Genomic DNA, 12957 nt, shown 5'->3' with positions numbered 1-12957 from the left:
AATGACAGAGGTAAGGTTAGTCTCTGCTGCCTGAATTCATCTCCTCTGCTCACGTGCCTCCAGGACAACCCTTTCCTGCAGGTTCCCAGCTTCTCTCTGTACCTTGCACATCACCACCTCTGCTTTCTCAGGCTCTGCCCACAACCCTATCATCAAAACGCCTGGTGAGACAAGGGAGTGTTATTATCCCCACTTTACAGATGGAAAAATGAGGCCTGGAGAGCAAATGGCCCAAAAGCTCCTGTTTGGATCGATGCTCCATCAGCACCTGCTTTTCAGGCTCCATGATGCTTTGGGAGTCATGGAAAAGGCATGGGGATGGCTGCCAGGCCAGGTACTTCCAACGGGCACAGAACGAGCCATTGGGCTGTAGAGAGCACAGCAGGATATCCACAGACACAGAGGGGCAATTAAAATGTCATTACTGAATTTCAACCCAAACAGAGCAAGGCTGGACAGAGCTGAAAGGGAAAGGAGGGAGGGATGCTGCCGCAAGGCAGGGACATCCCTGTGCCCCGCTCTCCTTTCCCATTAGGACTGCTCCTGCATTTTCCTCTTCTCAACAGAGCCCTTGAGCCGCCTTCTTGCCCACACTCATCCCTCTGAGAACGCCAGAAAAGCCATGGGGGAGTTATCTCCCCCCAGAGCATCCTTTAATTTCCCTGTTTGTCTTTAATGGCTCAATAGCCCTGTCTATTCCCCACGTGCTCCTGGCTCTTCACAGGACTCTCTGTACCCCTTCCTTCCTACGTCTACTTCTCCTCCCCTTTAATAATTTTGGATGCTCTTTATCCCCAGTTCCCATTCTCTCCTCTTTCCCTTTCATTTCTCAGACCTGTGGTTCTCCGATTCAAAACCCTTTACTGTTTTCAACTTGGCTCGAGCCTCTTTAATTAAGTTACTTTCCATTATTTTTTATCTAGTCCATTTGTCTACATCCCCCGCACCCTCCCTTCATTCTCCCTCTCCTCCCCAAGGCAGCCTGGGTATGAAATCTTACATTTCCATTTGGTTAACAATCACTTTGATTTTGTTTTTCCTTCCCCCCCATTTTTAAACACTATTAAATTGGATCACACCGGTCACTGGACCGGAGTTGTCGAGCTGTGATATTTACTCGTGCCAGTTAAAGGGAAATGAAATTGTGGTGGGGTAGGGTGGAGGGAGGGAGGGGGAAGAAGGAGAGCAGATTTATTCTGCCTGTGGTACTTGCGAACAGGCACAATCCCTTTGGATTTTCCAGCGAGTTCAAAGGAAACTCTGACGCTCAACCATGAATGTATTGTAATGTCTTTAATAAATCAATTACTTGTTGGCAGGGAAGTGTCACTGCATCTCCAATCCTTGTAATCACCTCAGCCTTGCTGTGTTTTAAGTGCTGAAAAACCAGGGGGGTATACAGGGAGCCAGAAGCAGCACAGGCGGAGGGCAAACCAGAGAAAGCACTTTCTGCTTCGTCTCGCAGAAAAGGATGAAAGGCGCAGAAAGCGATTTGCATCGTGCAAAAAACACACCCTGCCCGTGATCCCCAGGACCAGAACGAGGAGACCACGGTGCTGGAGGGACCCTACCAGCTCTGCTCAGGGCTCGTCCTTCCCAGAGCAGCTCCTGGGATGCAAAGATTTGGGAAAGACGACTGCGACAGGCTCACCAAGAACCCCAAATACGACGCCCGTGGCGGCTGGAGCAGCCCCTGCCTGGGGCTGAGCATCGCTCTCGCAGGCAATTTGCAAAGCAGCGCTTTCCTACCACCCCCAAGAGCGAGACAACCTCTCACTGCACGTTAATTAGAGGCCTGAGTTTTGTTCCACTCGAAAATTTGCTAAAATAGAAAGAGAGCAGGATTTGATTACAAAGCAGTCCTGGCCAAATCCAGCCCCTCCTCCCCTTTCTCTCCCCGCTGACAATATTCCTCCCCTCCACAACAACAATCATCTCAGCACAAACAGACAACGAAGCTTTTCAGAAAGTAATGAACTCTGCTAGGAGCCAAGGAAGGAAGGGTTTCATGTTCAGCTCAGAAAACTTGGCGAGGCCATCAATTATATAGCCCTGCTGCTGAAGGAGAGAAGAGAGAGAATATTTCAGACGGACTCGTCCGAAAAAGACAGACAGTGAAGGGAAATACTGCATGAGAAGGCTTAATTCCACCAGCTGAGCGTTGGCAAAAGAAAAGGAAGATGAAAGGCTGAAGGATTGCAAAGGCAAACCACGGAGAAGACATCTGTGTTGACCCCTCATCTCGAGGCTGGTCCAGGCAAGGAGGGTTTGGCAGTGAGAGAAGTGGATTGAGACCTGTTCATCTCATCTCATGGAGGACAGCAAGTCAGGGTGGGGTCTGCCACCTCCACTGCTTCATCCCAGTCTTACACTAGATGCTACTGAGAGAAAGGAGAACCCAGAGATGAAGCCTTCTGGGCATCTCCATTGTTGGAGTGATGGGACCGGCGACCCAGACATGAAAAATGAGCTCGTGGATCTGCTCAGGACAACGAGCCCGCCCTGTCTTCTCACCTGCACCCCGTGGGGACGTGCTGGAGGGCTCTTCCAGGGATCTGACCCTGCACTAATGAACAAAGCCACCTCGTTTATCAGGGACAGGGCAGACAGGCCACCAGCTTCTCAGACAGACAACCAGCCAGACCAGGAAAACCCAAACCAGAAACATTTCAAGGACCGTGTTCAGCCTTTTCCAAAGGTTCTTGCCTTTTTGTTCCCCCCTTGCTACTCTCCTCCTCTTTCTCCTCCACTGCAGCACCAGAACATACAGGAAAAGGAGGATCAAATGAGATCACAGCTCTCCCAGTGTTTCAATGCAACTCCCCTTCTCCAAGCTGCAATCCTTCCTTCTAGACCAATGCAACAGTAGTGCAGAAATCACCACAGTGTCCCCTGGTCCTCGCCCTCATTCTCCCTGGGGCTCTGCCACCCGCTCCAGCCCGTCCTTAAGCTCACAGCTGTTTGCTGGAGGTTTTCAAGCACTCTGTGCCCGCTGTGGGAGGCGACAGGGCCGGGCTGACTCTCCAGCAGCTGTTCCCTTGGCCTCTCCTTTATCTCCAGCATTGTATTCACATCTGCTTCCCCCTCTGCCTCTTTCCCTGCCGCTGGGAGCCCGGGTTTAAATCACTGCTCAGCGTGCCGGCTGCCAGGCGCGGGTTTCATGCCACCCTGCATTGCCCCGTTTGGATAGGGATCCAAAAGCCATTTGCAAGCCTCCCCCTGCCTTTTCTTTTTTAATCCTCTCGAACCTGCCAGCGCTGCCACACTGCTTTCCCCTCCTCCCTTTTGGCTGAGGAGTCATCTTGGCTCTGGAAACATGTTCAGACACCTGGTTGCTGGCAGCTCGGGGCTCTGGCAGCGGCTGGCTGCGTGCAGCTCTCCGATACAGAAGGGGCCCAGCTGGTGTGGGTCAGCACAATCCACCTTGGCTAGTAGAGGGACGTGCTGGTGGCCACTCGCACTGGTCCTGCCTGTCTTGGTGGCTTTCTGGAGGCTGGTGCTGGCAACAGTCCCACCACCCACATATCCCTCTGGCTTTGCCTGTAGTTTTGGCCGAGGCCAGCTTTGCTGGGGAGCTGTAGGAGAGCAGAGCACAGCTTTGTACAGCATGGCCCAGGAGCTGAGTTTTAAAAGATGCATTTAGGACAAGTCACTGCCATCTGTGGCTTCCAGTCCCAGCAGACAGCACTGCTCCCCAGCATGGCCATCTTGGCAGAGCAAAGTAGCAAACCCAAGGGAGCAAGCAGAGCTTGCACGTGGAGGGATGCCTCCCTGCCCACGCAGTGGCTCCAGATGAATCTCCCCTTTCAGACTGCAATCTCTCTACACCATCATAACACAAAAAGGAGGAGTAAATCATTCCCCCAGGCCAATAACATACAACAGTCCCTGAAAAGTCTGGCTGATGCCTCCTCAAAATCCTTTCCCCCGTGGCCTGTGCAGGATCACAACCCAGGATCCCCAAACATGGCAAACTCCCTTGGGAAGAGCCCCCTGCTCCTGCTCTCTGAATCCACAACAGCCTTTTGCTTCTGGACTTGCCTCTGAGGGGAATGGCCAGAAAAATCAGCTCTAAAGGCCAAAAAAGAAGAGTCAGATTAAAGTATCAACTCTGAATTTATGCTCAGGACTTAAGGTTTAATAATGTAACAGAAAATCAATATTTAATAAAGCAAATGATGGAGAAAAACACCGAATGGGAGATGAGCCGCTGCTCGTGTTTTCAAACATGTAACTCCCGGAGGAGCCGATTTGGCAGGACGGCTGCAGCACCAGATTGCCACGACGAGCTGGCACACGGGACGCCCTGGGACCCACTGATTCCAGCTCCGGTGTCAAGGGGGCTCACGGGTCTTTTATTAAAGGACAAACAAGGAATTACTGCGGTGGTCAGAGTCCAAATACCCATGGAGAGAGATCAAATGCTGATGCACAAGGGGAGCTGAGCAGCTGCCGTGCTGAACAGGCCCAGATTTGTGCTAGGGCTGGAGGTTGGGCTTGTGAAACGCAGGCAGGCAGCAGCAGCACAGCCCAATGCAGGTTGCAGACGTGCACACAGAGGAGCTGTCAGAGGATGGAGACCTCCTGAGATGCTGGGAGGGAGCAGGGGGGATCGGTTCAGGGGTGCAAGCAAGCACCAGGGGCATGCCAGGGGGCTGGCAGGCACGGCGGCACGGCCAGCACGCATCCCTGGGCACGAAGAGGGATGCGGCAAGGACGTGGCCGTGATGCTGCGAACAGGCGACAGCTCTGCCTCCCTCCCCTGGAGGCTGCAGAAAACTGCAGCGTGGTACAGAGATGTCACCTGAGCCTTGTGCAAAGCAACAGCTACCCTGGCACCACGCTCTGCTGACGCCTATGAGCTGCCTCGGAGCCATTTGGGCTGAGATTTGGGATGAGCCCCATGAGATCATGCTGAAGGAGGGAGGCTGAGATGCTCCACGATGTTCAACTCCACAGCCCCTGCCAGGACACCACTTGCTTGAGACACATTCAGCCTCACCCCTCCCCTGCCTGGGGTCGCAGGAAGCCCTGGTGACCGATGCTGAGCTGCCCTGTGTGCCCTGCAACAACCAGCACTGCAATATTAAACGGCTTTTGCAGCAGAAATCCTCGCTGTCTGCCCATCCCACCACCTGCACCAAGCCTTTCCAGTCCCAGTCCATGCTGTGCTGCCAGCTGGGAATGGGGGGAGTTTTCCCCACGCCCACCCAGGCGGGTTCAGTTTGGGGCACGCAGCTCGAGATGCACAAAAACTCCTGTCCTATCTCACCAAGTCTGGGGACTCTGGGTAAATCCTCAGAGCAAAGGATGCTCTCACTTCCATGGGTATTAATACCCAGCTGATAGTATCTTGCTGGGGCAGCAAAGTGCCCTTGTATGAAACCCCCTCCTCTGGCACGCAGCGTGTGCCGAGTTGCCTGCCTGGCCCTGCAGCGCAGCAATAATTTGTAGCTTGTGCCGGGATCCTTCACAATGAAAGATGACATAGAAATATAAAACGTTATCGCTCCATAACAGCCACATGCTATAAAACGCCGGGCAGAAGGATCTGGAACTGGATGGAGGCAGTGCTTTAAATCCTTCCCTGCAGAGACTTACTGCCGCTAAAAACCAGACCCCGCTCCCCAGAGCTCCGCCAGAGGAGGGACGAGAAGAAAAACCCGGACAACAAAATCACCACAACCGTGGAATTAGGCAAATAAGGTGACTTGATATCCGTGGAACCTTCCCCTTTGCTGACAACCCCGGGGGTATCACCGGCACAGGGGTGACGTCTCCTCCCATTCACCCCCCGCCCCACCGCGGATGCTCCGCGTTGCCGTGGCGACGGCAAAGCGCCGGTACCCGACGCTGCGCTCCGGCAGAGGGGTTTGGCTCGGCTCCCGCCATCACGAGCGCGACGCCGTCGCTGTAGTAACGTTACATTGTTGGGGGGGGTCTCACTGTTCTACCCTTAATTTGATTGTCGCCAGATTAAATTGCGATAAGGGTATCAAGCCGCCATTAGCGTTGCCGTGGTAACGGTAACATTAAGGGGAGAGGAATCGCATTACGGCGGCCCCGACCGTTCCACCACAAGTATTTTAATGTGGTAAAACAAAAGAGATTACTGCAGTAACATTAAACTGCAGTGACCTCACTAAACCCCCCCAAACCAGCATTATCACTGTACTCCAGGAGCTGGAACGCAGCGGTGGGAGATGTCCCGTGAGCGTCCCGGAGACGCGGGGGGCTGTTGGGCCACCTCCTCCAGCTCCAAGTCCTTGAGGAAGGAGGGGGACCCGCTGTGCAGGAGGTGAGCACCAGACCTGCAGACAACTCGAGTCGGCGCAGCGTGCCGCCGGCCTCCCGGGCTCAGCCGCTCTGCAGAAGGGATTAGCTGAGTGGCTGCTGAATGGCTCCGGGTGAGGCGGGCGACCTCTGCCTGAAAGCCTTTGGAGAGGACGGGTGAAGGGGGCTGCCGGGAGCTTACATGCTCAGGAAGGTTCAAAGAGAAGTAAGCTCTTGTTTTCTAGAAGAGGAGTGATCAGAGAGCAGCCTCGGCGGCTCTGCTCATCTCCGAGGCGGCGGCGAAGAGAGTTTAGCAAAGTGAGTTACACTGAGCTCACCTTGCTGCCACCAGCACGCTGAGGAGAAGGGAAACAGCAGAGCCATGGGAGTGCTGGAGGTGGAAATGGCCCCAGTGGGCACCTCTTTGCTGTCTGCACTGTGGGGAGTGCACAGGGTTGGCGTCAGCACTGCTCTGGGGAGCTGGATGACAGCACCAGCAGCTTGTCGGGGCACAAACCCAGAGAAATCAGCCACAGCCTTGGTGTACGCCAGAGAACACCACCAAGGAAATGAAAACGGGCTGTGTGGCCTATGAATCACTGGCTCTTCCTTCCCCTCACTCCATTCTCCTGCCAATTATTTCTCCCTGGGAACAGGATACATCCTCCCATGGCTCTGGCGGTGCCTGGTCTGCCAGCATCACCAGGCAAACACAGAGGATACCTTCTCACTACCTCTGTTACCATCTTGCCCTCTTTCTAAACTCAAGCATTAGTTTGTCTCCCCATCCTTCCCACTCACCCTTACCCCTGCACCAGTGGCTGTGGGAGGGTGGATGTGGCGCAGCAGGAGTGGGACACGTCCCTGGTGGGACGCAGCAGATCTGCAGCAAGGGCAGGCGTGTGAGCCCAGAGCAAGCACTACCAGTACAGGCTCTGGAGTCTCTGTTCCCCCCCCTCCAACTCCTGCCCCACGATATAATTGCTAATTAATAATAATGTTTAGCTCTCAGATAGTGCATTCCATCTTCAAAGACCTCTGTCGACATTAATGAATTAATCCTCATCAACCCCCCTGTGAAGTAGGTGACAATTATTATCTCGGCTTCACAGATGTTAAATGGATTTGCAAAGAGGTCAAGTGACTTGGGGGAGGCCGGAGGGAGCCCAAGGCCGCTCCACGGAGAAGCACAGACCAGGACATCAGTGGGTTAAACCCACGGGCCCCTGGCAAAGGAGAGAGGGCTGGTAACCTTGGGAGTGGGGGAGATCCAGCCGCAGCAACAGAGACAGAGCACAACACGGATAACAAAGCCAACAACTAGGACAGTGCGTGGGAGACCTGCAGCCATCCCCAGCAGCACTGTACAAAGGGAAAAGCTGCTTTGAGGGACGGACGGTGATTAGCAACAAAAGAGAGAAGGGGAAGGAACGCATCAGTCAAAGCGGCTGAGAGCACAGGCGAAGCAAAGAGGGATTTAGATTTCCTGGTTTCCTCTCCTCCACCAGTTTGAGGGAGGGGGGAGCTCCCAGCTCTCTGCATGCCTTTAGAAAGCATTGCCTGAACCTGCTTTTGCAGGAACATCTTTCTTATGAGGAAAGGCTGCAGGACTTGGGACTGTTTCGCCTGGAGAAGGCTGAGAAGGGTCCTTATCAATGCTGATAAACCCCTAAAGACTGGATGCCAAGAGGATGGGGAGAAGCTTTTTCTGTCTCCAGTGACCAGACATGGGCTAAGGGGCACAAGTTGAAACACAAAAAGTTCCATTTAAACACAAGAAAACGCTCCTTTGGTGCTGAGGTGAGGGAGCCCTGGCCCAGGCTGCCCACGGAGGGTGTGGAGGCTCCTTCTCAGGAGGTTTCCAACCCCATCTGGACATGTTCCTGTGCCCCCTGAGCCAGGGGAACCTGCTGTAGCGGGGGGCTGGGCTGGATGAGCTCTGCAGGGCCCTTCTGACCCCCAGCACTCCAGGATTCTGTGACTGTAGAAAGGACAGTTGCCCTCCTGGGGCACAGCAGAAAAGCCCATGCCAGCAGCAGCTCCTGTGGTTTGCTGGGAAGCATCCTGCCCAGTGTCAAACTCCAGCCTATGGCTTCATCCACGGCCAAGGTCTAGACATCCTCACTGCCACTGAGTTACAAACCCCTCTGCTTCTCCTCACCCCCAGCACCGGTGTCTTTGGCAGTGCAGTGCCAAAGCTTCTGTGCAAAACACGGTCTGATCATCTTCCAGGCACAAGCCACACGTTGCCCTCTCCCCAGCTTTCCCCGCCAGCCACCCTCAGGCCTTCAGCCAAGCAGGATGCTGACTGCAGCAAGGCCTGATCCTTCACAACGGCATCTCCCCCGTGCCCCTGGCACAAGGCAGAGAAAGCACCACGAAAAAGTCATCCTCCTCCTCCCTCCCGGGCCGAAGGGCCTTCTGCCATCAAAGGCACAATTAATTGGGCCGGAGTTGGGTGGTTTGAAACAAAGCTGCGTGGGGCAGCGCGGCCTCAGCTCGGCTTTATCTCGCCAGCACACAGCGCAGAGCGATGCCCAGGAGCGGGACAAGGTGCCACCCACGTGCGCCCACCGCCGTGCCACGTGTGCCCCCTGCCACCCCACAGACCCCTGTCACCTGCGACTCTGACAGAGCAGGTAATTAACTCCCAAACAAAGGCAGGGATTTGCAGATTAACCCAGCCCCGGAAGGAGTGGGAAAACTCATTTACACCAAACAAAAGGGGAGGGGGTGATTAGTTGCTCCAGTGACAACAGAAAAGAGCCAGATACGGCCAGGGAAACTGATAAAGCAGCAGAAAGCCTAATATCCCCCAGTTGCCTGCCTTTTTATTTTCTTTTCATTTTCCCCACCCGCCCTTCTTTCTTTCTTTCTTTCTGAGCACTAAAATTCCACCATTTTCTATCATGCAAATTTGTGTGCCTAAATGAGATTAAACTCTGGCAGGCACCGTGCCTCCTTCCCCAAGTCCATTTCCAGCGCAGAGATAAGGCCAACTTTCCTTAATGCATCTCACAAGGCGAGGGGAGTGCTTTGCAAACGGCTTATTATCAACACAAATAAGAGCTTTCCAGACACCCTCCTCCTCCATCCCCTCTCTCTTTTAAACCCAGGAACCCAGAGAACAGCTTAAATCGCTCAAGTGTCCCGCAGGGACCTGGGAGAAGGGGGAGGCTGTGCACGAGGTGCTGCTGAGGGGGCAAAAAGAGGGATGTGCTAAGGAAAGTGGGTTGGGATGCAAGAGAGGAGAGAAAGGAAAGCATCGCCCCTCAGAGGTCAATAGGGCCTATGTCCTCTTTCTTCGTCTGGGTTTCTGCCTCACTCCATGTTCAGAACTTGGCTATTGTGAGAGGGGCTTCCCTGGACTGTGTTTCTTTGGCATTTTCACCCAGAAACACTTTGCTCTTCCCAGAATCCGAGGCAGATTCCTGCAAACCCCAGCAGTGCAGCTTCCCCGTGCTTTGTCTGGCAACCCTTCAAGAAGAAACAGGGGCTGTGTGAGTGGGACAGGCAAGGACCAAGGTCCAGACGCTGCAGATGACACAGACACTCCCTGAGCTGTTTATCTGAGGTCCAGATGCAGCCTGGGAGCTTTTTGTTTTTCCTGTGGAGATCCACCTCCTCATACCTTTTGCAGCTATGTTGTTGGCTCCCATCATCTTGGCACTGCCAACACTGACCCCATTTAAAGCAATCCCCGAAATAGCAGGTCTGAACTTTGATGCATTCAGTGCCAAGGGGCTGTTGTCTCCTTCCCGGGCTCATTTGTCCCACATTAGCACAGAGGCATCGGGGAAGGAGAGACCTGCTATTCCTGGATTGGCAGCAGAAATCACCTTTTGCCTTTCTGTAGTGGGATTGCAAGACTGACAAGTGTTTCTGAAAGCCTGACTGAAGAGGAAAGGCGGGAGAAGGGGCTCGTGTTGTCTCCAAATGAAGGTGGCACAGGGGCAAGATGTTAACGACCTTCCCAAAAGCTAAAGGTTGTTACAAAGAGGACAGTGATCAATTGTTCCCCAAGTCCTCTGGGGATAGGCTGAGAAAAACTCCACTTCATTTGCAACAAAGAAGGTTTAAGTTAGATATTAGCTATACATTTTCTAATTATAAAGGGAGCCAAGCAGCAGAATAGATCGTCCAGGGAGACTGAAGAACCTGCTTTGTTAAAGATTTTCAAGAATAGCTTTCACACACACTTGCCAGCAATGTCTCTGCCTCCTTGCAGGGGGACAGGTTAAATTAGCTCTTGAGGTGCCTTCTACCCACCTATTTTGGGATCTCAGCCATCACAATACAGTCAACCCAGAAATAAATGCACAGCGCTTCCCCCGCTGCAGCGTGGACATCCTTGGTTCCTGATGGTTTCCAGCTGATTCCACAGCTGCCTTGGGGGACCATCCTCAACCCTCATACCCTAAAGGAAGCTCCTTCTCTCACTCCTATACCCCGTCTGGTTTTTGCTCTTTCTCACTCCAGCAGCCCTTGGCAGACACCGGGGATGTCCCAGCTCCTCACCCTGCAGCCGCTGCCCAGGGATATCTGCTAAACCAGGGGAAGAGGAAGGATGCCCAGCATGGGACAGTTTGGACCCTGGCTGATAAGCACCCATCACACCTGCCTGGGGGAGCAGCAGGTTGCTGACATCCCAGCTGGAAGGGGAAGAGCTTCTTGCTCCCCACAGCCAGTCCCTTTGGAGAGCGCAGCCTGCCCTTGGGCATGATTTAATTGCATCCTGAGAGGCTGGAGTGCTCCTGCCTCCAGAGCTGTGCCCCCCAGCCCTTCCCTGATGCAGCAGGAGGAAAGTCAGGACTTGCCTAGAGCAACCTGCACACCTCCCTCTTTCTGGCTGCACCTGGGCTAACTCTCTAAAAGAGGAGACTCCCTTTGCCACCTCCTCTCCTTTCCTATCAAGCCATGGGAAGGGACAAGAGGTCCCACAGCCATGTGCTGAACTCCCTGCACATCCCTGAAAGCTGATGCTTGGACACCCTGCTTTCCTGGGAGGGAGGAATAAGCACTGCTGAATGTCTTTTAGAAAAGACAGGATTATACCAACTTGCATATGTATTGGGCTCATTTTCCAAGGAGAGTTAATCCTGGCACCCCAGCCAAATTGTAATCAGGGTCGTTAAGGCAGGCTTGCCTTTAATTGGACACAATATCCACTTTCATGTCCTGTTCCAGCACATTGCTGTATGTTACACTCTCGTCACCTTCCACCTGAGAAAGGGCTGGCTGAGCCCTTCTACAGCTCTTGAAACGAGGGGTCTCGCTCGTGAGAGCAGCAGTGAGGATGTTCAGCAGTTACAGGACGGAGCCCATCGCCAAATCCCCCCAGTACTTATCGGTACTGCCGCAAGAAGTTAAGACGTGACCTTGTCCTCCAGTAACTAAACATCTCTTCCTAATGATGTAACAAGACACAGGAGGGATGGACCTGGATGCCTGGCGATACGAGGAATTTAGGTCAGGAAATGGGAATCGGAAGAGAACAGATAGAAATTGTCCCACGTCACCCCCGGTGCCCGATAGCGACTTCAGAACTTCGGGTGATCGACTTTGGCTTAAGAAACTCAGGCAGTTAATAACAGATTGCAAGATAAACAGCAAGGACCCGAGCTGGCAACACATCCACTCGCTCTCCGCGCTTGATGGAGATGGAGAAAGTCGGGCTCTGTTTGGTTTGCTTGATTGCTCCAAGAGGAAAGAGAAAACAGAAAATGGGGGAGGGAGGGAAATAAAGGCCCTGGGTTTGGGTTCCCCCCCAGCCCACCCCATTTATTCATTAGGCTGTCAATAATGCTCAGGCCTGGCGTATCGACGGCGGATTAGCTCAACCCGACTGTGTACAAGAGCAATGCCTTTTTAACCCAGCTTGTTTCCAAATCAATACACCCATCAGCATTCGAAAATTAGCCCCAGACGAGATTCCAATACTTAAGCTGGTGTGTCATGCTAAGAGGACTCCTGGCCAAATCACAGATGAAGAAATGGAAAGAAAGAAAGAAAGGAAAAAAAGCTTGCTAGCAAGGGATTAGAAACCTTCCATTAATCTTCCCCCAGGCTGTGTCGCTCCAGGGCTACAGGCTCCCCCTTCCCAGAGCCCATCCTGCAGCATGGTGATGGGAGCTGTCTACAATGAAGGTCCATCTGCTCCACCACCACGTGTGGCCACACTTGTATGTCCCCCTATGGAAAGCCTGAGTGTGCTTGCACACTGGATGAAGAGCTCTCACCACCTCAGGCTGGCCTTCCTCCTCCTCCTCCTCCTCACAGAGGCACAGAGTCTCACCACACAAACACATATCGTTGCTAGGCATACACACACACCCCCATTAAGTACACAAATCTGCCAGCTCTTTTTCCCCCACACCCCAACACAAGTTTTATTTCAAGCATTGCCTCCAGCATGGAAAACAAACAAAAAAGCCCCCACCAAAACACAACAACAACAAACCAGCAACGTGAGTTTGCCAGTGACTGCTCCAGGAGGCAGAGCTGCCTGAACCAGAACCTCATGGTTACACCAGGGTAAATGCATTGCCCAGCTTCACTGGGACTCCTCAAACCAGCTCATCAGCCTCTACATCTGCACCAAGTACGTGCTCAAAGTAGGAGCAATGGGAAGAGAAGACACCAGGGCAAAAAGCAGGGATGGAAATCAAAGCCCCAAGCCCAACC

The 12957-nt window shown here is 53.3% G+C and overlaps 1 protein-coding gene across 3 annotated transcripts in view; it reads right to left on the bottom strand.

The window, feature by feature from the left end:
• Positions 1-12957, bottom strand: part of LOC104553978 (protein CEPU-1) — a 337348-nt gene that overhangs the window by 32521 nt on the left and 291870 nt on the right. The window lies entirely within an intron of this gene.

This window comes from Colius striatus, chromosome 23 (assembly GCF_028858725.1).
Source record: "Colius striatus isolate bColStr4 chromosome 23, bColStr4.1.hap1, whole genome shotgun sequence".
Lineage (NCBI taxonomy): Eukaryota > Metazoa > Chordata > Aves > Coliiformes > Coliidae > Colius > Colius striatus.
This window is presented reverse-complemented; position numbering and strand designations above follow the sequence as displayed.